This window comes from Panthera onca, chromosome C1, assembly GCF_046562875.1.
Source record: "Panthera onca isolate mPanOnc1 chromosome C1, mPanOnc1 haplotype 2, whole genome shotgun sequence".
Classification (NCBI taxonomy): Eukaryota; Metazoa; Chordata; class Mammalia; order Carnivora; family Felidae; genus Panthera; species Panthera onca.
In genome coordinates, this window is record NC_138346.1 from 47,410,599 (window position 1) to 47,435,803 (window position 25,205).

The 25,205-nt window shown below is 34.6% G+C and overlaps 1 long non-coding RNA gene across 3 annotated transcripts in view; it reads right to left on the minus strand.

Annotated features, from left to right (window-relative positions):
• The window catches only part of LOC132671476 (uncharacterized), a 48,051-nt gene extending 27,245 nt beyond the window's left edge, over positions 1–20,806 (minus strand). The window contains exons 1-3 of one of the 3 annotated variants that reach the window (XR_009607113.3): positions 20,728–20,806; positions 19,106–19,186; positions 12,787–12,911 (exon numbers count right to left, since the gene is read on the minus strand). This is a non-coding gene — a long non-coding RNA (uncharacterized LOC132671476). Of the gene's footprint in view, positions 1–9,303; positions 9,392–12,786; positions 12,912–19,105; positions 19,307–20,727 lie in introns of those variants that run through there. The other 2 variants (XR_009607115.2, XR_013557044.2) reach the window with 2 other exon arrangements.
• Between the last annotated feature and the right edge of the window lie 4,399 nt (positions 20,807–25,205).

A 25,205-nucleotide genomic window follows, 5' to 3' on the forward strand; every position in this document is an offset into this window, starting at 1 on the left:
ACTCTCCATAAACTATTTCTAACAAATAACACTGTGCATATGATACATTCGGCTCATCACATTACTCACTCAAACCTACCTCCCAACAACTATATCCTCAACTGTAAGATTTGCAAATACTCATTGTGTTGCTATCTTACACAAGTCATCTGGAATTTGCAAGAATAGTGCCTCCTCCCCTCCCCCACCCCACTGCCTGCCTTTCTCAACTGGCTTTTTAGCCTTGGGAAACTCTATTAATTATATTACCTTTTCCTTCCAAATAGAATATTTTCAACCCAGCTTGGTAATTTAACTCTTTGGTGCTCTTTTTTTTTTTAATTTTATTAAATGTTTATTTATTTTTGAGAGAGAGAGAGAGAATGGGAGTGTGTGAGCAGAGGAGGGCAGAGAGGAAGACAACACCCAAAGCAGGCTCTGCGCTGTCAGTGCAAAGCCCATGTGGGGCTCACAAACCATGAGAGCATGACCTGAGCTAAAGTTGGATGCTCAGCTGAGACACCCAGGTGCTCCCTCTTTGCTACTCTTTAAGTCTAATTTTCACTTTCCCTTATTCTTTTACTGCCAAGATTATCTTTTGCTCCTTTATTTCTACCTCCCTCAGTTTTGAAGTACCTTTCAACATTCTCCTCTTCCAACGTGTTTTCCTCCCTTTCTTTACATTACATACATGAAGATACTTCTATGACTACTAATTTAAACATAAACACAGTAAATCCATATTTAGTAATGTTGAGGTATTCCAACACTATCTTGTTTCTTACATTCTATCTACTACAAACATTTCTGGAAACATCAGTTCCAATGCTGGAAATATATTTCATTTTGAGAGGGCATCTTTTTACCTTATAAAAGATATAGAGTCCTATGAAATGTAATATTTTATTTCTTCCTTTACCAAACATAATAATACATTTATTTAAAATTTAAATTTGTTGTGACTTCTGATTTATTGTGTATATTTATTAGCAGTTATGGACATACAGAAAGCATTTTCTTTTTTGTTTTTGATATGGGAATATTGATTCTCAAGGGAATTTTTTCCTTATAGTGTTCAAGTTATAATGCAATAAAATGATATTCTATTGCCTCTGAAATAATTTTTAGCATTTAATATGTATGCAGGGTTATTAGATTTAGCAAATAAAAATATAGTATAATAGGTATATTTCAATTTCAGATAAACAGCAAATAATTTTTTTAGTATAAGTATGTCCTATACAATATTTGGAATACAGTTATATTACAAATTATTCATCATTTATTTGAAATTCACATTTAACTGGGCATCCTATAGCATATCTGGCAGCCATAATATCTCTCAACTTTTAAAAAACCAGTTTTATTCACATATTTCAATAATTTAACAAATAAAGGCCAATCTCTACCCAATTAATCACCACCACCAATTTCAAACTGAAAATATGTTCCTGATGATACTGGTTGTTTAACAAATTAGCATGACATTAATTAAACTAAGAGGAAAACACTAATTCCAATAGAAATAGAGATGGTATGAAATATTGTGAAAATATGTTTTTTTTTAAGTTTTTGTTTTACATTTATTTATTTCTGAGAGACAGAGAGAGATAGAGCATGAGTCGGGGAGGGGGCAGAGAGAGAGGGAGATATAGAATCTGAAGCAGGCTCCAGACTCCCAGCTGTCAGCACAGAGCTCGACGAGGGGCTCGAACTCACAAACCGCGAGATCATGACCTGAGCTGAAGTCGGATGCCCAACTGACTGAGCCACCCAGGTGCCCCAAAATATGTTCATTCTTAATGAGGCTCTTCCCACTAGAGAGCACGCTTTAAATGAATTTCATCATCTTCAACTTACAGTCATATTTCTTTTCTTTGAGTTATTAGGTTCATGGAAAATTTTCTCTTTTCACATTACCCTGACTAATATTTGTTTTCTATGTTGAACATTTCAGTAATTCCATTCCAGCAAAAAATACTAAGTCTTATTTCATGATCTCTGGAAATAAATAATCACATCAATGTTTTAGATTTATTTATTTTTCAAATTTACATTGAATAATCAGGACAATGTAGTAACAAACCCTTTACCTTTTCTGGGTCCTGGATACTTTTTTACAAGCTGATGAAAACTAAAGACTTTTTTCCCCTGAAAACTACATGTATACACAGACACACAACAGTTTTTATTAAAACTTCAAGAAGTTTACAGATCCCCTGAAGACTGACCAAACACATCAGTGAAGGACCTAGAAAGCACTAGGTTGAGTAGCTGATGCACTTAACATTAAATAATGACTTACACTTAGTGTTTTATAATATATTGAAATTCTATTTTCATCTGATTTTTAACCAATAAACAATTCCAAATATAATGTAGCTCACATATTAACACACACACATACATCATGTCACATTTCTTTTATTTTGTATTTTCCCAGTTTAACACACCTTACCTCATAGATGTATCTCACAAGAAAGAAGAGAGAGTAGTGGATTTCCTCTTTTGTACTTTACTAATTACTAATATATGAATATTTTACCTAAATATAAAAAGAGTAAGTTTTCTGAAAGCTGGATTCATACTTCATTCATTGGTACATTTTATGCCTTTAGTTAGCACTGGAAAAATCACCTTAGCTAATTTAGGGAAGTAGTTATCAGCTGAAGTTTTGATCTTCATAACCTACAGGGTGATATAGACATTTAAATTGAGACATTTGGTTCCTTAAAATAATGCTAGAAACAATAATGCTTGAAAATAGCATCAGGAACTAATCTTATTAACATAACTTCATATCATTTCAAAATATACTTATATTGCTTTTAAATTTTTTAATTGCAATTTTGGGTGAAGTTGTAGAAATGAGCTCAAAAATAGTCAAATTCATAGTATCAATGAATGGAATGGTGGTTGCAAGGGGCTGGGGGAAGAGAAAATGGAGGAGTTACTAATCAACAGCATATTTTCATGTTAGATGAATGACCTCCAAAGATTTTTTTACAACATGGTACCTCTAGTCTACAATGCTGTATTGTACAATTAAAATTTTGTTAAGAGAGTAGATCTCACGTTAGGTGTTCTCTTACTAAAATAAGATAGAATTTTAAAAGAATACTAAAAATTATTTTTTATTTTCTCATTTCAACGTGTTTTTTAATTTAAATACAAATTATTTTGTTATTTGATGGCACTATGCTTACTTTTCCTCTTCTGTCTTTCTAAGATAAAAACATAGCTCAATTGGTCTTAGTAGGGTGACATATCTAAAAGTACACTATCATAAAATAACCTAGAAAGCCTATCATACATTCTACAAACAGGCAATCTTTTTCTATGTTTCCATAAGATTGGCATAAGGAAGTAAAAGATGAAGCTGAATATGGTCAATCTTATGAAGAAGAAAGTGCCTTCAGTTTGCTTCTATTTTTCAGAAGACTTTTCTGCCTTTTGTAGCTGAAACTACTGTGTTATGAAAATAGTGTTGCTGTTCCTAAATGTAATTCATAGGTACAAAAGCTGTAAGTACCCCCAAGATGATGTCTGTTCCCCTGTTCAGGCATACAAATATTCATCATTATGATCTGCAGGCTTCAGGTGGTCTGGAAATCTTTGCCATTGTACATAAGATGATAAAATGTATGTATGGGAATGGCACTGTGAGAAACTTAAAGGCGCCTGTGACCTGGAAAATATACAAACCAAATGCTTTCTATTTTTCAAGGTAAATCTTGGGAGGACTGAGTTCATTTACTACAGAAGGATGCTAATGAAGTGTTATGTTCTACAAACCACACAGACATTCTGCTACTGGGACAGTCTCTCAATCAAAAGTCATTCACTGATCATTTCATTTTGAATATTTCATATCATGTGTACTCTCCAGATAGTCTGTTTTTAAGAGAATGTTTTAGAAACACCGCCCGAAATGATATTTCACATTTAACGTACAGAATGAAAAATGGAAACCATTAAGCCACTGTATTAACTGTAATGTATATTTTCTGCCATGTAAAATTGCCTGTAGTTTTATGCAAAGTCTTCATCATCTCACATTAAATTTCTGTTACAATATACAATACCCAATGAGACTGAAATACTTGGAAAGCAAAACATCAATGACCTCCCAATGAACTTGTTAAGGAAATCATGTTGTGAGTCATTATGAAAGTTGATGACTGGATATGTATTTGTCTGGTGGATGAAGAGGAAAAATTATTTAAATTGGAAAAGTTAAAATTTTTTAGTACAAAGGGTCAAAAATTTATTTTAAATAGGATAAATTTGGTCTTCCCTAAAATTGAAAAGGCTCTAACATTTAAAAACAATATTTGTATATCTATATTTTATGCCATATTAAAATATAAGCTAAAAAATCTAGTCTATATACATGCTTTAATACAGTGAAAGTAAAAATTGTTTGCTTACTTGTGTTTAGTCAGTGTTTAAAGACTATTTGTAGAACTATGTAGTCTGTGCTCTACTTGTTGGTAATTCAAGAAAATACAATTCCAGTTCACATTTCTATTACAGTCAAAAGAAATCCTGTGAAAACCTATTTTTTCAAAGTGAATTTTTTTTAATTTTTTTTTAACGTTTATTTATTTTTGAGACAGAGAGAGACAGAGCACGAATGGGGGAGGGTCAGAGAGAGGGAGACACAGAATCTGAAACAGGCTCCAGGCTCTGAGCTGTCAGCACAGAGCCCGACGCGGGGCTCAAACTCATGGACCGCGAGATCATGACCTGAGCCGAAGTCGGCCGCTTAACCGACTGAGCCACCCAGGTGCCCCTCAAAGTGAATTTTAAAAGCAGTCAAAGATAAATATCCAGATGTCTCTTATTTAAAACTATAAAAACCAGATCTCTACATTTAAAATTTTTTATATTTACAGCCACATAATTTTACATATGTGTAATGTGCCTTGTCTTTTTTCAAATAAGTAACTGTAATCTAGATAATTGTCTTGTATAATGCCAACCATGAGTGGGAAAACAGTCCATTACACAGTGATATAGAAGCAGGTAAGATAATTACAAAGAAAAAAAAAGGAATTCTTAACACAGATAAAAGCTACTCTATGTAATACAGGATAACTACTTTTTAATCCTTTCATTGCACAGTTGTCTGTGGAAGATGGCTACCATTCATAAAGGGTAGAGTCATAAATCACAAGAAATAGGAAATGTACCTTCATACCACTAAAACAATACAGTTATAATAATAATCTTTTAAGAATGAATGATCCAGCAATTTTTTTAGGTCATAAACAACTGGAAGCATTAACAGGTATTCCTGCAGAATTTCCAGTTAAGATTCCAGCTGGCAGCTATGAAAAATGATTAAGTTTGTTCCTTTACAGTGATTAACTCTGATATTCAAAGGATATATGTATATATATATATATACATATATATAAGGATATATTTTTTTAAGCCACCATAGGATTTCTGTGTTTACATAGAAAATACGGTGAAAAGGTACTGTCCCCTGTGCACCTGGCTGTTGTTTATTTGCAGAGTTTCCTTGCCACTGGATTAAAAAAGGTAAACTAGGGGGGCACCTGGGTGGGTCAGTCGGTTAAGCATTTGACTTCAGCTCAGGGCATGATCACACAGTTTGTGAGTTTGAGCCCCGCATTAGGCTTTGCACTAATAGTCTGGAGCCTGCTTGGGATTCTCACTCTCTCCTCTCTGCCCCTCCCCTGCTTGCACTTTCTCTCTTTCTCAAAATAACTAAAAACTTAAAAAAAAGAAAGGTATATTGGATAACCTACAAGTACTATAAATTCAATATATTCAAACATATTTAAACTGGATAAGCTATTGTTTTCTCCAACATGTTTCTCAAACCTGTCAGTCACAGAAACCAAAAACTAGGTAGTAATATTATGAGTTGATAATTATAAAAGAAACGACTGTCCCATAATGAATTACCAAAAATGAATGCCATATATGTAGCATGAAATAAGGCCATTTCCACCTGTCCCACCCCATAGTGATTCTTTCATTCTGTTAATTGCTTCTGTAAACAGTAAGTTGTAGTAAAAATACCCTAGATTTGGGGATGAGATTTGTATTTCAATCCCAGGATTTTCATTCCATAGCTATATATTTTTGGTAAACTACTGAACCATCTCAGGTTTTAATTTTCTCACGTACATACTAGAAAAACAATACTAAATGTCGAAGGCAAATTAGAAATGATTATAAACCACCTAGCAGAGAGCCTAACAGCATAGTAGGTACTCATTAAATAGCAGTCATCTCAAGTATTAGTCCAGGTATAATAATGTGGTCTGTGGTGGTCATGGCAGCTTAGAAATCTGTGTTGTAAGTGAGAAACATAATGAGAGAGTTACCTGCCAGCCTTGGATGTGAGTAAGATGTGATCTGACTATAGACGGGATACTCATTTCATAAGATAATTACATTGTGGCTTTATTAGCTTTTTGGGGTGGAAAATATGGTGTGTGATGAAATTATGGATTCATCCCATTGATTTTTAAAGATCCTAATGTGACTCTAATAATAGCTTTTGGATTTTTATTATTTTTATACCGATTTTTTTTTATGTGGGCCACTATCCTACTGTAAAAAAGGAACCATTACCTTGGTGTTTTCCTGACTTCTTTTTGTCAACTTTGGTTTGAAATAACTGAAGTTTTCTAATAGCATACAAGGGTCAAAGAAATAGCTCCCCATGAAAAAATATTGCTGTAATTTGAGCAGATATTACAGAAGCTTTTTCTGATGACTCCAGATGCCCTGGCCACATACCCAGCCCCAATAACCATGCTCTCCAAACTAAATCTAACAGGAACTTCTGACTATTGGTTTCATCCAGAACTGGTACTTCATTTAACAGATTTCATTGGTATATTTTTCTTTCTTTTTCTCTCTCTTTTTTAAAGCATAATGGAGATTTCTTGAGTTACAGTAGATATTTTAGTAACTATGAAAAACAAATCACTTGCAAACATATTGAGATCATGGTTTGAAAAATCACATAAAGTTTTTTTTATCTGGCTTGGAGTTTCCTGGAAGAAACTTCTGAGAGATGTTTGACCAAAATGAGCAGTTTTGTTTACTTTGAACATGTGAAATGACTTTATACTGACAGTGTATATGGTTTCACAGAAAGAAAAAACAAGGAAGATAAAGAGAGGTGTAATGAAGAGATACTCAAGATCAAAGGTTAATTGCTATTCTGGGTCAGTATTACACACAGAGCTCCTAGACAGGCAACAGCTGGCATATAAATGTCAGAATGTAAGTGAGAAACATTTTTGCTTTTTTTCCTAGTTACATAAGCATCTGAAAAGACAATCTTCATTTTTTTCTTCAACATTTATCTAAATTTTTTAATTTTTTGAAAATAAAATTTTTCCTATGTTTGCTTTGTTGCCTAGGGAGATGGCTGGAAGAACAGGAAATGTGAACAAAATGAGGTTTGTGGAGAAGAGAAAATGGTGCTAATTTTTTTCCTGTTAATTCAGAAACCTAAAAATACATGACAAAAAAAAAATCGAAGTTCAAGGGGAAGGTCAAATTATTACCCAGAGGATGTAGCAGCAAAAAGAGACCTGGATGAAATTAGATAGTATCAAGTACTAAATATACATTCCTTTTCTGTCCACTGAAAAATTAAGTTATAGAGACTTAATGCTTGGAATTATTTTAGACTTTTATTTCTAATATCTAAAACATGCATTATTGTTAAGTATATTTGTTAAAATTCTCTAGCAATATACTGATAATGGGAAGTCTAGGGTACGACTTAAAAGCAGTGAGTTTATGATGATTATGAGCCAGTCAGATTGCATACAATCATTTTACTGTGTGAAGATTGTTGTTTACATTTAAACACAAGAAAATTATTTTAAAAAAAAAACAAAAACAGCATTGGTGCAGACTACATTTGAGAGGCATTATAAACCTAATAGTAAATAGATTCTTTTGAATTAAGATAGACTTATGACATAATCCTGATTCTGTTCATTACTACCTGTGTGAGGCTGGATAACAGACTTACCCTCTCTAAACCTCAGTTTCCTCCTCGGCAAAGAAAAGTGTAATGAAATGAACCTTGAGTTGTAAGGATTGCATGAGGAATATTAGTACAGTTTCATAGTCATTGCTCTATTAATCACTGTTGTTATTAATACTGTTATTGTTGCTGTCCCTAGGTCTATCTGATTCCAGCATTCTTTCTTCTATCACTCTGGCATTTATTGAAATGCAGTTCCTGAATTTATATTTTGATATTATGTTTCTGTACTATACCATTTTACCATAAAATAAATTTGCTTCTTGAAAAAAAAGTAGGTAGAAATCTCCTTGATCACTGTTCAGAGATAAATCTCACTGTGCTGGTCTACAGATATGAAAAGAAAAAAAAAATATATATATATACACACACACACACACACACACATACATCACCCTTATTTCAACTAAGGGGCCATGGTAGCTAGCAAAGCTGGTTCCAGATAAAATTCTGTAAAACAGTGTTTGTACATTTATCCCTTATTGTCTGATAAGAACTGAATAAGCACCAAGAATTTGTTTACATTTTACCATGATAAATACAGTAACAAATACAAAAGGAAAAAAGAAAATCCTGCCTTCAAAAACTTTAAATCTAGAACATGAAATAAATGCGTACACATGCCCTCCCCAAACACACACACATGAAATAAAGCATTGCAACAGCTCATAAATCATTTCAAGTGCAAGGTAAAATTTCATTTGAACATCATTATTTTATACATTGAATTGTCTTTTCCAGATAATGCTCCATACTACCACTATTATTTTGATAGGAATAAAATAAAGTCTAATTAAAAATGCATGCATAACATACAAAGTGTACAGAGTTTTAGAGTCAGGCAAACCTGAGCTCAGACCTCAGAGTTACTGGTGAGTTTAGCAAGTTACTTGTCTCTCTCAAAGATTTATTTTCACCTGTAACTATCTTAACTTCATAGGACTGTTGAGGAAATCATAGATTCACAAAACACTTTGGGCATTTAGGAAACAAAGCAAGGACCCAGTAAATGACTGACATAATCATTGTGACTATAGCTATACTATTTATTTCAGAATACCACACGCTAAGCACTCTACTTAATTGAAGATTTACTCCTAATCTTGCCTCTTCCAATCATCCAAACTTCAGTAAGGATTTTTACACGCACTGTCTTCAAGTGGGAGTAGGAAAAACAAAGAATCAAATAATTCACATTTGAATTGACATTTTTATTGTTGAAAAGTTCATTTATAAGCTTTTACTAACATCTATTTAATTTTCTTTTCCTTAACAATTATGTCTAGATTACTCATGAAAATTTCTTGAGACATTAAACAGCTAACCGTCTTCTTAAATTATCTTTCTTGCTGACAAATTCTGTAACAGAGGTAACATGAGCTTATTTGACTTTTAGTAAACATAGGTAGAATAAAAGCATTATATGTACTGCTGATAACGCAGAATAATGCCTGTTTTAGTTAAACCAACAACCTTAAACTAGTTATTGAATATTATCTTAAATCATGAGAACTTGAAAAATATTTAGGTTAATTTCTGTATTTCTGAGCATATACTTGATTTATATAAATTCTTGATTTTCTTTTGTTGTTGTTGTTGTTGTTTTATTTATTTTGAGAGAGAACATATGTAAGTGGGGGAGAGGCAGAGAGAGGGAGAGAGAGAATCCCAAGCAGGCTCCATGCTCAGCCTGGAGCCAGATGCAGGGCTCCAGGATCTCTTGACCAAGAGATCATAACTGAGAGATCACCCCTGAGCCCATATCAAGAGTCTGATGCATAACCGACTGAGCCACCCAGCCACCCCTAAATGTTTAAGCCAACTAAATAGAGCTCTTCACAAATTGATTCGGACAATACCATCTCAAGGTATAAAAAAAAAAATAATAACACATTTACAACATGCATACATAGATATACATCATCATACAGACAGAGGTAAACAGAGATCTTTACCTTTTGTTTTAAAATTTTAGTTATGAGACAGGTATGATAAAGCAAAACTCAGTAGTTTATAAAAGAACAATTGCTGAATTTAAATTGTGTTTCTAACAGATGAAATAAGAATACCTGTCAGATGGCTTGAACTAATATTTGTGGAGAAGATTAAGGTTTACACCTAATTTCCAAACTTCCTTTTCCCCCTTGTTTCCTTCTGATAAGAATTACCTCCTAAGTCTGCATTTCAAAGAGATGGCCTTGATGAAAGTTCCTAGAGAAGGCCAGGTAGAACATTTATATCTCAAAGGCACAGGGACCCAAGTTCTTCCAAGAAGGACTTTTGTTTCCTAAGGCCAGAATTTTTATAATAACTACAAGCTTTTTGACATGAATAGGGGAGGTTTTATGATTGGCAAAAAGGATAGTGGGTTTTGAGTTGCATTTGAGTTGCAAATCCAGAGCTGTATTTTTGTTCTTTTAAAGACTCAATATAAGACAAGGAGAGTAGTTTTTAATTCCTCCAAGACTTGGGTAGCAACCCAATTGACATGAAGGGATTAATCTACCCATCCAACTACATTTTCTTCAATTTGCTACTTTAGATGAGAAAGAAAATCTTCAACTAAGATGAAATCAAAAGGTCCTTAGGTCCTAGATTTAGAACTTTGTCTTTGGAATGTCTCCCCACTCCACCCCCCCTCTGGATACATTTAGCTTAGGGATGAAGGCATTTTAAAAGTTCCTATCAGGCTCTGAATATTGGCTTCCAATAAGGTCAGCTTCTGACCATAGAGCTACTCTAAAAACATATTTCAATATCTTGTCAGGTTTCAGCAGGGACAAACTACAAATATTTCTGGCAGTACTGAACAACCTCATGGTCCGAAGAGGCATCAGAGGGGTACAAAAGATATTACCCTCCCAAGATCCAAAGCCACTCCCAAAGATAGTTAAAAGAAACATTGAGACAATTTTGTAAGACCTAGTAATAGTTGGTAGGACCCCCACTGCAACTGCAGTGCCACCCACACTTCTGCCCAGCCATGTCTAGCAGCAAATGGGGTACAACCCACATTTCTGTCTGACGATATTTTGGGGCCCCTGACCTGATGGCTGTCAAGCCAAGTTCTTAGGACACAAAATAAGGCAATAAAGAGGGTAATAGCTATTTATAGGAAGGAAAGAATTGGCAACCAATGGGTATAGATTTGGAAAGGAAGAGACAAGGTGAAATGTCACTTTCCTCCCTGAATTGGACAGTATAGACAGAGATCTGGGATAGATGACTCTGGTAAGAATTCTCATTCTTTTCTGGATTCTGACAGTTTTCCCAGGGTCCCATCTTCAGACTCTGGAGCAAGTAGAGTTTAACATACAAAGTGTAACTCCAGTATCTACTAGAATTTGGCTAAGTTTTCTATTAATTTTAATTTCTCCTTGGCTATTTAAAGAATTAACTGGCAGTTACTGGAGAATCTCTGAGTGGCATCAACCCTGCAAGGGGTTCATATGAGAGTCCTTTTGAAGGTGGATATGAGGGTATCTGTAAGGCCACTAACTTGGCAGACTTTTTGTTTACAGTCTTCAACCTCTTCCAAGTGGAAAGACAATTCAGATGAGTAGACTGTAAATATTCAGGCAAACAAGGATGGAGGGGTACAATGGGAGACATGTCAGTCTTACAGTCTTTTCTTTTAGATACCTGTTGTGTCCTCTTCACTAACCTTTTGCAGTGAAACTAATCAATGAAGCTATTTTGGAATCTTGAAGCTTTTTTGGAGCCTCTGCCTGCCGATTAAAATAGGTATTCTGTTGTGTTTGTTTGATTTGGGATGCTTTACTATAAAGAGCTCTTCTTAAATGAATGATCTGATCTAATTGGAATATTCTCTATAATTACCATTCTAGGTTGTCTTAGTAAGATTTTTCCATTTTTTGTAGATATCTACAGCTTCCACGATTACAGCTCTTAGGCACAAAATTAGCAGGTGTGCCGGAAGGAAGAACACTTAATTCTTTCAAATTTAAGGAGCCCCTTTCTTTAGGTGAGCCTTGTGCCTCTTGGAGCCAAATTAATACCTAAGAGCAATGTGCTTCTGGGTTGGCGACTCTGTGGTGGTTTACAGTGTACTTTGTTGCATAGACATTTTCTTGAGTCTGGTGGGTGACTTAGTGTCAATCTAATCTATATTGTAATCAATGTATCCTAGCACAGCGGTCAGAGTTAGATGGCAAGCCCTCTATCAGTAGTTAAGTGCTCAACCAGTGCCCACCAATTTTTCAGCTTTGGCTTCCAAGATTCCCATTAGCAGTAGATCTGTTATTCCTTTTGGATTTCTTTGTAGTGACAGACACCATAATAGCTTTTAATAGTCTGACTTGTGCCTGCCTAGGTTTTGACGAGATATTGGTCTAAAAAGTCTGAATTTCTTAACTTATTTCTTCAAGTCCCCCAGTAGTTTATGCTGTGGACTTACCTTAAGTCCCCTTGTGAGTCCCCTAACAGCTGCCATCTTGCTTTATTTTAACTGATGTACACCCATTATTTTCCCTTGAAAGAATACTGCCAAATTCAACCAGACTTACTGTTTCTGGCTGTCTGTGCACAGTTCCAAAGACCTGGAAGGACCTCCCAAAGGCATTTACCTCGTAGACGAGGTTGGCCACAAACCCAAAAGTTGCGGCCCACTAAATCTCACCATGAAAAATCTGGACTCTCTCATACCACAATTTCCTATCTAGAAGTATTAGAACAAACAAAATCAAGGAGCTCAATTTGCAAAATAAGCAGAGTTCAATCCAATAGAAGCTTACCAGAGATCCTGGAGAGTGCTGAAGAGGCCACAAAGAAATAAGGCTCTGAGGCATCTTCACTTGCTCCTAGGAGTCATCTTCAGAATCTTTAGCAGCTGACTTCAGGTACCATTTTATTGCCAAAACTGCCAAATGACAAAACAAAAACAATTTAGTAACAAGTTTGATATCCTTCATTCAAGGGAAAATAACCCATGGATTGGGAAAGTACAGTGTCTCACAAACAGTGGACCACTATTCCCCCTAAGCTGACTTTTATAAAACTATAGCATACGCAATTTTGAAAGTTCTGGGTTCCAGTTAAAATAACAGATGTTAGAGAGAGGAAGGCATTGTTTGCATATTGTTAGTAATTTCAAAAACCTGACTTTAAATATCAAGAATGAAAGTATGTGTAAACATAGAACATACATAGAACCCATAATATACAAAATAGGAAGAATAAGTGAGGACATAAGAACTTTTTCCTTGTCTTAACATGGTAAGATTTGAACAAGTGAGCAAGGAAGGGGAAATCAGAAAGGAATCAACTGGAATTTAAGTATTGATGAGTCTCTAAGAATGAGCCTAATAACCTAAACTCTAGGCTAAACTCTGGCAGTTAATTGAGATAATAGAAACCCTTATGCATAGATTGCTCCCTCATATGGTTATAAGAATCCAGAGCAGAAGAAACTGTAACCTAGCATCCCAAATTTCTCAAGAGATCGTATTTTTAGAGCAAACCACCATTTACACCATAATTCCTGAGTAGTAAAATTGAAAAGCTTAGATAAGTATAAAACTAGAAGAACCTCAAACGGTTTTACCCTCTCCAGGATAGCAAGGAATCCATATCTTTAATTTCCTTCTTCCCTCTCCACCCAAAAGCACATAATGGCTGAGACGATTAATGGGCAACAAAAGTTTGATGAATATCTCGTGGAGGCATTTGTTAGTTCTATAACAGTATCTGAGAAGGGAGAGAAAAACAGAAAGTACAGCTGAGAGGCTAAGAAGCTGAGAAAATTTTTTTGGCAATTTCATAATGCTAAAGACAAAAATTAGATCCCAGGATCAACCAAGACAGAGGGATCCTATTGTAGACCCTGAGTATTTAGTTTATATTCCCAGAGGGATACATTCCACTATAGGAGTAAATGTGAGAAATAAACTGGCTCTTAACAGAGATTCAAGACCAACTTTGAATCAGCTAAAAGTCTACTTGGATAAAGCTGCACCAGCTACAATTTACCTAAGAGAAGCAAAAGAAAAACGCTCTCTGGAAAAAGATAATGTAAACTACAAACAATATCACATAGGGGTGGCTGGGCAGCTCAGTCGGTTGAGAGTCTGACTCGGTTTCAGCTCAGGTGATGATCCCAGGGTCATGGGACCAAGCCCTGAGTTAGGCTCCATGCTGAGTATGGAGCCTGTTTGAGACTTTCTCTATATCCCTCTGCCCCTCTCCCATTCTCATTTGCTCTGTGTCTCTCTAAAATAATAATAACAACAATAATAATAATAAATTTTAAAAATTAAAAATAAATAAAAATAAAAGCATAATATCACACCTAAGAGTTTTCATATATAATATATGATACTCAAGAGAAAAAAAAAAAAGAATGGGCAAAAAAGAAAGAAAAGAATTAACTGAAAATGAAATGAAGAAAAAAACAGCCAATAGAAACAGACCTACCAGAGATCCAGATAATAGAATTTTGATAAAATAATTTCAAAATAACAGAGAATAACATGCACAGATATTAAATGACAAAATAAAGGATTTTAGCCAAGAATCAAAACTAAACTAATCAAATAATAATTTTAGAACCGAAAAGTGAAAATATTCAAAATATGTAGGTTTTCTAAGAATTAGAAAGTTCTAAAGAGAGAGGCAGTAAACTGGAATGTAGCTCAAAAAAATATCTGATCTGAAGCCTGAAGCACAATGAGATAAAAAATGGAAAATAAGAGAAATATAGAAATATATAGGAGTCATAGTGAAAGGGTCCATAATCGGTATTTGGAGTCCATAAAGGAGAGGAGAGGAATAATGAAATAGAGGCAATATTTGAATAGAAAATGGTCACAAAACTTTAAAAACTGATAAACACTCTAGAAAGCACTATAAACCACAGTAAGCTACATTTAAATAAAACCAGTTCTTGGACCATTATGGTTAAAATGGCTGAAAGTCAAATACAAAAATAAATGTGAACAAACAGGAGGTACAAGAAGAGAAAGAATAAAAAACAAAGAAATGCCTGGTTAACAGAAAACAGACAAGTTGGAAAATAAAAATTAGTAATTTCAACATATATCTTGAATATATCACCCATTAAAACAAACTCTGTCTGAAAGAATTAGAAAAAATCCTTAACACACTCTATCAAACACATACTTAAAAGAAATGTTACATAGAAAGTGAGAAGGGGAAGATCTACCAGGAAAATAATAATAAAAGTGAAACTGGGACAGGGCAAGCAATATTTTTATGAGAGAAATTTAAGCAAAGAAAGTTTAAACTGGATGTTTTTGAGTTACAAAATAAGAGTTTTGACCTATCACACCAAAATGTGTGTTCTTTTTCAATCACAGGGAAATTAAGTGGTGTAATTTTAATAGGATTCTCAGTGAGTGTTACAGGTAAAAAGAGAAGTAATAAACATACATTGGAGGAGAATTAGCATTCTGCATTAAATGTAGGCTGAATTTGAACAGAAAGACCATTGGCAGCATTTGTATTAAACATTCAACAAATATTCCTGTTTTATCATTGAATATCTCATAGGTTTCTTGAGGATCAAAGAATTAATACCTATAAAGCACTTAAAACAGTGATTTTCTTCTAATATGTGTTCAATAAGTATTATGTATTACTATTGTTTCTAGAGTACTGTCCCCAGAATAATATTTTCTAGAAAAAATACTCCATTCCCATTGTCTTATTCTACTTCAGTTAAGGATTTTTAAAAATTTATGGTGAGACTTTCTCATCACAACTTAAGTTATTCTCCATGTATTGTAAAATGTGATGAGAGCTCAGTTTCATTCAATTTAGAACAGAATACTGAATAAGATGTTTCTTCAAAATGAAATAATTCTTAAAATAAGCCCTTCAAATCATTAAGGCAGGTATTAGAATCCCCATTTTTCAGATAGAGAAATTCAGACTTAGAGAAGTCAGGTGGGTGACTTGTCTAAAATCACATACAAAAAAGTAAACCAGGACCTGAACTGATATTTTCTTTTTTTTTAATTTTTTTAATGTTTATTTATTTTGGGGAGAGAGAGAGAGACAGACAGAGCACAAGCAGGGGAGGGGTAGAGAGAGAGGGAGACACAGATCTGAAGCAGGCTCCAGGCTCTGAGCTGGCAGCACAGAGCCCAACACGGGGCTTGAACCCACAAGCTGAGATCATGACCTAAGCTGAAGTTGGACACTTAACCAACTGAGCCACCCAGGCACCCTGAACTGATATTTTCTAAGTCCAGTGGTCTTTAAGTATACTCATAACTAAATAGACAAGTTGGGGCTCCTGGGTGGCTTAGTTGGTTAAATGTCCAGTTCTTGATTTCGGCTCAGGTCATGATCTCATGGTTGGTGAGTTCCAGCCCCACATCAGGCTCCATGCTGGTAGTGCAGAGCCTGCTTGGGATAACTGGTTATTTATAGAAAGTTGGTTAATTTTCTATAAATTATATCTGAAACCAACAATGTAATCCAATTAGAGTTCCTGCTTATGGAAACCATTTTTTACATTCACTAGCTCATTTCACTTGATAGCCTTTTACCTCACTCCAGTCTCTCTCCCACCTTGTGCATCTAGCATTTCCTAAGCCTGCACTGAAATCCATACTAGGTTCTCATCAATGATTCAGACAACAAAGTTGGAGGCTCAGAGTACATTTATCTGGAACATCACAATTAAAATGCAAATAAGAACTCACTCAGCATTGTCTCATCAGATTTTTCTCATAATTATTCTATCCTTTTTATCCTCACTATTTGCCTTACCCTTATACTGGATCAGGCCCTTTTCAGTCCCCATTTCGTCAAATCTGTTCCATATCCCATTTCCAGATTAACATTCCCAAATTAACTGACTCCCCATTGTCTAGCCAATAAAAGTCTCCTCAGTCTAGTGACCATGTCTTCTCCAAATTGCACTTCTAGCCAAAACTCCACAGTGCCCCTAACATTTTAGCTACAGCTGCTTGGTTCTAAGAGGAATCCTTCACAAATATTACACTTTTTGCCTCTGCTTGAGCTACTCATTCTGTCTGGAATGTTCTACTCAATCATATTTTCCCATAAAAACAGAGACATAAGAGTTTATAGTATTACCATGTAGGTCAGTTGCAGAGACAAGTTTGTCTAACTAGTTTAAAACCAAAGGGATTTATTACAGTGTACTAAATGGCTTATAGCATTCTTAGGACAGCTGAAGGAATGGGCTCCAGGTTGATACTCAAACCAGCACCATTAAAAAAGACCATAAATCATCTTTTTGATGTGGAAGCCATTGGTTCCAGATACACAGTGGCACAATGAGCTACCAAAATCAGGAGATAGCAACTATCAAGATGCCAGCACCATCTCAGCAGGCTTTGGCACCACACTGAGACAGCTAAAATAACAAATTTGATTCCTCGTACTCTATCTCTCAAACATACCCACCACTGAGGCGGGTGGCAAGATCCTGGGATCTCGGCCAACCCTCCCAAGAAGGAAGGAAAATTGTTTCATGACTGAGCTTGGCAGCAGAAACAGCATAATCAGGCCCTCCATTTCAGTGTTGTCTTCCAAATCTTGCATGCAAGCATAACATTGGTCAAAGTTAAATTGTATAAGTTCTGGGGTGTTTGGGTAGCTCAGTCAGTTAAGCATCTGACTCTTGATTTCTGCTCAGGTCATGATCTCACAGTTCCGTGAGTTCTAGTCCTTCACTGAGCTATGCACTGACAGAGCAGGAGCCTGTTGGGATTCTCTCTCTCTCTCCCTCTCCCTGCCCCTCCCCCACTATCGCTTTCACACTCTCTCTCAAAATAAATCAATAAATTTTTAAAAATTGAATGAGATACTAGTTGGCTTATGAGAAATGTAGTTTTTACCTTTCCAGTCTCTTTGTTACAGAAAACACATTAGTAAAATGAGTGATATAGATGTTGAGGGTTAAGCAACTTCCACTGCAATTCTCTCTTCATGGTGCCCATAATAAATATACTAAGAATGTTCTCCAAATGACCCCCCCCTTCTTTATGCTCCTATACTCTCTAGTTTCTATATCTGCATATGTGCTCTTCTTTTCTAAGTATGTATGTATTCATCTCCTGGATTATAAATTCCTTGAGAACAGGACATTGTAGCTTTCTACACATTTTTGGACTCCATAGTGTCTTCCAGAATGTAAAGGTTGTTTCTCTACGAGACTTTGTATACTTACATATTTAATAAATGTATGCTGAAATGAATGAACAAATATGAACATACTTAGGACCTAAGCAAAGAATAGGTCCCTGAAGCAAGATAAATAATGATTTTTAATTTTTTTTAGTGTTCATTTTTGAGTGAGAGAATGAGAGAGAGACTGAGTATGAGCCAAGAAGGGGCAGAGAGAGAGGGAGACACAGAATCTGAAGCAGGCTGCAGGCTCTGAGCTGTCAGCACAGAGTCCAACATGGGGCTCAAACCCACAAACTGTGAGATCATGACCTGAGCCGAAGTCCGGTGCTTAACTGACTGAGCCACCCAGGTGCCCCTAACTGATAATGATTTTTAGAGGGAAAAATGGTACCCAAGACTTTGATGGCTCAAGATGGAAAAATAATAGATTTAGGGTGTAAAACAACAAAGCAAACAGAAAATTCACACACAGAAAACAGATTTCTCTCTATAAAAATTATTCTAGAATAAATCCTTTATATTAAAAAGACTTCTGTTTTTGGCTTTATACAACAACAAGAAAGAAAAATATGTTAAAAAGTCTCCTTTTCTGGGATTTTCTAAAAATAATAAAGAATTAAAAGAGAAATACAAGATGAATAAGTTCTGGAAAATCTCATATACAACATGGCGGGCGACCACAGTTAATAGTACTGTATTGTACTGACATTTGCTAAGAGAGTAGATCTTAAGTGTTCTCACCACACCAAAATAAAATAATAATAACTATGGGAGGTAATGGATATTTTAATTAACTTGATTGTGGTAATAATTTCACAATATATATGTATATATCGAACCATCACATTGTACATCTTAAGGATATATACTTTTGTCAATAATACTTCACTAAAGCTGGGGGAAAATTGAAAGGTATAAATTAACTAATACCTGATGTGACTGGGAATCATGTGGCAATTTTCTAAGGGAAGAAGATCAATGCAACCACCCCTTCACTTTATAGTTAACCATCTGAAGAAAATACAAAGACAATTTTGGTGGTGTTATACAGGAAGTGGATGATGTACCATACTGTAGAGAGTATTGCTGATTACCGAAAGAGGCATTTTGATTTGTGGGTTTGAACAGCATAATTTAAAGATGCTCTTTTAGTATGAACTCTAGAATCTTATGTGGAATGCACTGGTTGTCATGGACACCTTTATTTATTTTTCTTTATAAACAAACCCAGCCCAGTTGTTCAACCATGATTTATAGACAACCTCTCAGATTACTCATTCGTTAATCTGAACTCTTAGGAATATAAAATTCTCAAATGCCATTGTTGTTTTACTTTCAGCAACAGACAGCTGGGGAGTAGGAAAGATTTCTCCGAGTTCAACTTTTTTCTTAATCCATTCTATTAATATGTGATTTTGACTAACTTTTTAAAAACTCCATGAGGGCACTTTGTGAAAAATGTGTAATGAATAATGGATTAGTACAAAAATCACATTTAACTTCTGAAAACCTCTTAATGATTCTTGTCACTGTTTTAATGTAGCATTGCATTGTTCTTTGACTAATATTAATGAGATGCTTTGGTTATTACTCATTCCATTGTTAGTTGAAGTGGAAAAATCTTCAAATTAACAGCTGCCATATATTAACTTAATCATCAGTATATGTCACTAATTTTTAACGCATGTCTGTGGCAAAATCTACTATTATTCATCAAATGTCTTTCTTCCCTTGTTTCATAAGAACCAACACATAATCACCTACACAGAATAAAGATATTCCCTATCCTGTCTGTTAGGTGTATCCATGTGATTAACTTCCAGCTAGTGGGATGGAAAAGGAAATGATGTGGGCAACATCAAATCACATTCCTAAGAGAAGGGCCCTTTTCCTCTGACTGGAATATGGTACTGCTAGTGAGCCATCATGACCACAAGGATGAAGGCAACAGCTAGAGCTGGGCTGGAGCCAAAACTTGTTAGAGTTGATTGTTATATTTTCGGGAATTTTGCAAGCCAGTGGTGAGGCCGTTGATAGTTTAAAATCGGCTAATACGGACATTTGCACTACAAGAACCAGCAAATACACAAATCAGGGATGTTTTCCCCCCCAGAGAACCAGTTTGCCTGCACACCTCTGTCAATAACAAGGGATAGGGAGAACAGTGATACATACAGCGTCTGGGCCGTAATATAATCATGGTACCATATCTGGATTCTTATGCCTAAACTATTACATGAGTGAGAAATAAATTCTAAGTTGTTTAAGCTATTGTTACTTGAGCATTTGTTACAGATGCTGAACATTCTACGTAATCAAAATGACTATAATGCCTTCAATTATATATTTAAAAAGTGTTCTAAAAGCCTATCTAAGTCTGAGAAAACTATGTATGTTTCACACTTAAAAATCAGTCATATGTAAATTATTGATCCACAAATACATAATTTCAAATATCCAATTTCTAAAAAACTAAAAGACTATATTAAATATATATAGGTCTTTTACAAAAGCCAAAAACTGTGGGAAGAAGGAGTTGCAAATACATTTACCATTGAGGTTGATTTCATTGATGTGATTTAGCAAGAAACTTAGCCTGAACTTTCCAGAAGTCCCTGCAAACAGGGAAACACAAGGGGAAAGTGAATCCTTATCAACTTAAAAAAGATGAGTTGGTTTCTGCTTAACTAAAAGAAAATTTACACCAGCATTACATTTACAAAAAGAGTACTTTCATGAGCTCTTTTATAAGAATAACTGATCATTTGTTTTAAAGAAATTTTAAGGAAATTTTATGCAAATTAAAGCATTCTTAAGAAACTCAATTTTACCAAACCGTGTTAAAATTTGGCACTGTCAATAAGATATGCTTCAATGAAGATATTTCTGAATATACCTATCTAAAACTTGCTTTCTGTGAGTCTAATTTGATGGAAAGATAGAGCTCAAAATACATGATGAAACATATAGTTCAATTATTTTATAATGCCACCATTTTAACAAAAACTGAATTTTCCAATTTGATGACCTAGGTTTTCACCAAATGACTTAAATGAACATGAGGTATTTTTCTAAGTGAAACCTTTAATCAAAATAAGATGTTTCTGAGACTAAATTACTGTTAACCTTGTGCCTCAGACTCAGATAATTTCAAAAGTGGAGTAGTAGTAAATTTGACACACTCATTATTCAGAGTATGCATTTAAAATTGCATTGGGGCACCTGGGTGGCCCAGTCAGTTAAGCATCTAACTCTGGCTCAAGTCATGATCTCGCGGCCTGTGACTTCGAGCCCCGCGTCAGGCTCTGTGCTGACAGCTCAGAGCCTGAAGCCTGCTTTGGATTCTGTGTCTCCCTCCCTTCCCCCACTCATTCTCTCTTTCTCTCTCTCAAAAATTAAACATTTAAAAAAATAAATAAAATTGTATAAACATTATGTATCAACATAAAAGTGTTCCATCATTTTATCTATCGAAAATACTGAAATTTATTTAAAATGTAAACTTTACAAACTTTATTAATGTAGATTTTATGAGTAAATAAGTTTATTGGACTAAATAATTTTACTCATAATATTCCTTTTTATTTGCTTAAGGTAACTAACAGTGAGATAGGTACAAAGGTTGAAGTTTGGCTCTGGTTTGACCTAGAGAAATTTACTTTATAATTCATTGTGGACTTCCTAGGTAGCCTCAAGCAAGATCACAATGCAGTTAATTCTTTTAAAACCTAAAATAAAAATAATCTGTAAAAACAACTGTCATTTACCTTAAGAGCTAGACTTTCCTGAATGTAGAATTCACTTTTGAATAGGAAAGCAATTTTGACACTCTAATACAGTCAAAGGGCCAATTGTTGCGATGGAATTACACTGTGACTCTGTCAAAAGTTTCTCATCAACAATATGAAAAGATTACCAAATATTATATAATTATCCTATATTATCACTGAAAGGTCCATGGCATTTAGGGCTATAACTATAGAGCACTTTCGGCCCATAGGAACATGTCAGAGCCTGAGGAGTGTGAAGAGGTTGCTTGTATGAAGGTGTGTGTAGAAGTGGTATTAGAGCGTGATTTAAGTGAAAAAGGTGTTAGTGGATGGGTAGCAGTAACAAGGATGAGAAGGTGGTTACATTCAGGGGTCACTGGCCTAAGAAGTTACTATAGTGAGGATAGCAGAAGACAGGTTTCTCAATGTCAGAAAAGAGTTCCAAATATGAAAAGGAAAAACAAAAAAAATCTAGCATGAATCCTGCAATGTTGAGTTAGTATTGATGTGAACTCACAGTGTTGGGTAGATGTTAAGAGATAGATAAGGAGACAGTTCACTAAATTGTGTGGGTGTGTAATATTCTTGTACATAACATATATTTGAATATACATATTTGTATACATATTTATATGTGCATGGCTAAGGAGCAGTAATATCTGAAGAGTAAAACGCCCTCTTGACATCTAATCTTGATTTTCAAATATGATTTCTGTCAAAACAAACAAACACCCAACAAACAATCAACAACCAGAAAAACAGGGCTCTTTAAAGAAATGGTGAATTCCAGGGTTGGGACGGAGAAAGCACAAATGAGCCTTTACTTTAGGTGAAAGTAGCACGTGCTCCAAGAAAATAGGGTCATGTCAGGAGGATGTAGAAACCACTGTGAAGGCACTCTAACTGGTCAGATCTGAGAAAATTTGAGGATCAAAATAAGCAATAACATTAATGGATCATAATTCGTTAAATAAAATATAAACCCACGACTCCCAACTTTAGTTAATTTAGTTAAGGTGAAAAGAGAAAGCTTTTGTCTTACAGAACAATGCCAACCAATAAATGTGGAAGGAATGATGGAATTAAAAATTATCATGTGGCAAGCATCAGAATTAATTCAGCTGAGAAACATCAATGGATGCTAAAACAGGTTTGTGGAAGCTTCATCAGGAATGGGGTATTTACATGCTCTCAAAATACCTCCCCTATAAAACAATTATAAATTACAAAGGGAAAAAAGAAAAAACTTAGAGGAGAAATCTGACAAACACCAATTTAATCAAGTAATAAAAGCAGTAAGAAAACAAATCAAAACTGTGTACCACCTGAGTGAAAGAAGTATAAACTCTCACATTTGTGATATTCCTGACAAAAATGCATTCCCTGAATCTAAAAGGAAGAACTATTAGTTAAATCAAAGTGTGGAACATTCTACAAAATAAATGGCTCGTAAAAAGTTGCATGCTCATGAAGTCAAGGAAACACTAAGAAACTGTTCCAGATTTAAGGTGGCTAAAGAGACACAACCACTATTGACACACGCAGTCCTTGACTGGATGGTTTCAGTATATGGGATAATATTAGGACGTCTGGTGAAAGTTTAGTTGAGTCTGAGTATTTCACAGTAATAACGTATTAGTGTACCTTTGTTTCCTGATTTTGATGGTTGGATTGTGGTTATGTAGGAAAATGTATCTTTTTTTTTTTTTTGTAGGAATTACACACCAAATATTCTTGGGTAATAGATCATCATGTTAGCATATTACTCTCAGGTCAGGAAAAAAATCATTTATACTTATTCATGTAACTTTTCTGTAGGTTTGAGATCATTTTAAAGTAAATATAAAATAGGTTTGAATTATTAAATTCTTGAGCTCTAATAGGTGAATAAAAATCTGGAAATCCTGTGGCTAAACTATTGCCAAAATAATCTACAAAGAAAATGTGTTTATAGTACTTTATAATATTTTATTTTTAAGAAAATGAAGACTATTTTTTGACAAGATTATGGCTAACACAAGCAGAACCAAAATCTCACATTAGAAGTCAGAATAGTAATTACCCTTGGTGAGAAGGCAAAACTGACAGGTGGCAAAAGAGGACTTCTCAGATTCACTACAGTCTCTGTCAAAATTCCAACAGTCTTTTACACAGAACTGGAAAAGACCAACCCTCAAATTCTTATGGAATTTCAAGGGGCCCTGAGTAGCCAAAACAATCTTGAATAAGAAGAACAAAGTTGGAGGATTGCACTTCCTAGACTTCACAACTCACTCCAATTAATTAAAGTAGTATTGCACTTGCATAAGGAAGACATACAGACAGATGTAATAGGATAGAGAGACCAGAAATAAACTCATCATATGTATATATATATATAATCATTATTTATATATATATGTCAATTGAATTTGACAAGGGTTCAGAGAGCATTTAATGGGGAAAAGACAGTCTTTTCAATAAATGATGCTGGGAACACCGGATATCCACATGCAAAAGAAGGAAGCTGGACCTTTATCTTACACTATGTGCAAAAATTAACTCAAAACATACCAAAAACCTAAACTTAAGAGCTAAAATTATAAATATCTTACAAGATTTTTTTCTCTGTCACTGGGTTTATATGTAAGTAGTGAATCACTGAGCTCTACTCTTGAAACCAATACTATACTTATGTTAAATAACTTGAATTTAAATAAATAAATTATGTACTCTTAAAAAACTAAATAAAGACTGAATAATATATATTATGCATATATACACCATAAAAAATAAAATAAAAATCTTACAGAAAACTTTGTGGAAAATCTCCATGACACTAGATTTGGCAATGACTTCATGGATACAACACCCAAAAGCACAGATAACAAAAGAAAAAAATAGAAAGACTTCATCAAAATTAAGAACTTTTGTGTATCAAGTGATATTATCAAAAAAGTGGAAAAAAACAACATACAGGAAAAATATTTGGAAATTATATGTCCAGAAGTGATTAAGATCCAGAACATATAAAGAACTCCCAAAATTCAGTAACAACAACAAAAAAAACAAACAGCCCAATTTAAAAAGTGGGCAAAGGACTGAAATAGACACTTCTCCAAAGAAAATGTACAAATGGCCAATAAACACGTGAAAAGATACTCAACATCATTACTCAGTAGGCAAATGCAAATCAAAATCACAATGAAATACCACTTCACACCTACTAGGATGAATAAAAAAGAATGGAAAATAACATGTTAGCAAGGATGTGGAGAAAT